The 2,071-nt window shown below is 29.8% G+C and overlaps 1 non-coding gene across 1 annotated transcript; it reads left to right on the top strand.

Annotated features, from left to right (window-relative positions):
• The first annotated feature begins 1,592 nt into the window (after window positions 1–1,592).
• TRNAS-GCU (transfer RNA serine (anticodon GCU)) lies at window positions 1,593–1,680 on the top strand. Its single transcript has one exon. It is a non-coding gene; the product is annotated as a tRNA-Ser (tRNA).
• The last annotated feature ends 391 nt before the right edge of the window (window positions 1,681–2,071 follow it).

A 2,071-nucleotide genomic window follows, 5' to 3' on the forward strand; every position in this document is an offset into this window, starting at 1 on the left:
TAATATATATAAATTATAAGATAAGAATATTATAAGATAAGATAAGCGGATAGCGGGAATCGAACCCGCATCGTTAGCTTGGAAGGCTAGGGGTTATAGTCGACGTTGATTCATCATTTTGAACTGAACGTCTCTAATTCAAAACCGAACGTGAAACTTTGGTTTCATTCGGCTCCTTTATGGAAGATGGATAAATTCCTAAATTTATAAGATGTAAACAAAAAAAAATACCATCCATAACATCTATGTCAGCCTTTCCGTCTGAATGCATTCAAAAGGACCCGCTTTATAGATGATCCCTATACAAGAGGAGATTATAACAATCTTTCCAGTTATTTATTTCGTTCCCTATTTCTATTTAATATAATCCTTAGGAAAAGTATTTTGTTTCCGCCGAGCTAAAAAAACGATGTCGACGTCTCTAGTAAACCAAAGACATTGTTTAATAGCTATTTTGTTTTGCTTCAATCTCCCTTATACAAAGAAAAAATTGAAGATTTAGTTACGATTAGAAAAAATTCCACCTTTATCCATGGATCCCTTATTCCTTCAATTGGAAGTATTGATCCAATTCAATAAAATTATGTTTCGTAATTTCATGATCCAATTTTTTCAATTTAGAACATATTTTTGGATACAAATCACGAGAATTTTTATTTTTCCTCGAATCTTTCATCGAGAGGTAAAGGATTAAATCCTTTTAAGAAATAAAGTTTTTGATCGGAATATTAATCAACCCGAAGGATCCCTTAACTATTAAGGGATTAATAGAACGAATCGCACTTTTACCACTAAACTATATCCGCTACAATGCAATTATTGTATATAAATGGACCTTTTGTCGAAGACGAAAATAAGTCGTATTAATAAGTAATAAAAAGATCGGATCAGAAAATAATCATGAAAATTTGAGCGTTGACGTATTTTCATCAGGGCCACTAATGAGATTAGGAAAAGAGGACTCGTTTTAATTAACTAATTAACAAGTTTTTTATTCTAGTAAAGTACTAAAAAATAATAATAAGAAATCGAACCTTGATTCTATATCATCTTTTTCTGTATCATAGGAATTGAAATAATAAATCTTCTTAGGATTCTTGTTGTTTCTATTTTTTTTTTTTTCAAAAACATTTTCAAATCAAATAAATAATTTGATCTACGATTTATTGGAACAAAAAAAGCCCGGCTAGGTACTGACCAGGCCAGGCCGTGGAACTAAAAATAAAAAGAAAAGGGCTTTTCGGATGAAATAAACTAAAAAAGGTACTTTCTTTTTATTTATAAATATTTTTATGAATCTTTAATATATTGGTATTATTTATATATTAGGATTGAAGATATCTCTTCTTTTGAGCCCTTATCTAATGAAATCTAATTTATCTAAATGGAATTCCTAATAAAAAAAAGTTTTTATCGATTTGATAGATATCCATCGATATATCTAGATAATTATCTATATCAATATAATGAAATTATATATCTATAAAGGGGTAGATAAAGATAATAAAGAGAGATAAAGAAGGGCTTTTTTCAAGCCTTTATTTTCTATTTTTTATACAATGTATCATAGTAATTATCCTTTTTCAATTTGGGGAGAGATGGCTGAGTGGACTAAAGCGTCGGATTGCTAATCCGTTGTACGATTTTTTTGTACCGAGGGTTCGAATCCCTCTCTTTCCGTTTCTGTCAATTACTTGGTATTTTTTTATAGTTGAGGAAAGATGTGGAATAGATAAAATGTTAAGAACATTTCAAAATCAAGCAAGGAAAAAAAATCTGATTTTGTTATTCTTCACGCCCCGGATTACGTCCCGGGTCATTAGATAGGAATCCGAAAATGAAGAGAGAAACAAAGAATATTACTACTGTATAAACAAATAGTTTGAGAGTAAGCATTACACAATCTCCAAGATCATTTTTTTTTTAAGAGAATAGATTCTCTATTTTAATCTGGTTTGACACCAAGAAATGCAGTGAAGTTATTTCTATAAATAGGAAAAAATTTTAAGAGTTGAGTCCTTGATTACTCAAAATTGGATTTCATACCCACAATTCTATATTGTGGGGGACT

This window comes from Cucumis melo, unplaced genomic scaffold (genome assembly GCF_025177605.1).
Source record: "Cucumis melo cultivar AY unplaced genomic scaffold, USDA_Cmelo_AY_1.0 utg001771l, whole genome shotgun sequence".
NCBI lineage: Eukaryota > Viridiplantae > Streptophyta > Magnoliopsida > Cucurbitales > Cucurbitaceae > Cucumis > Cucumis melo.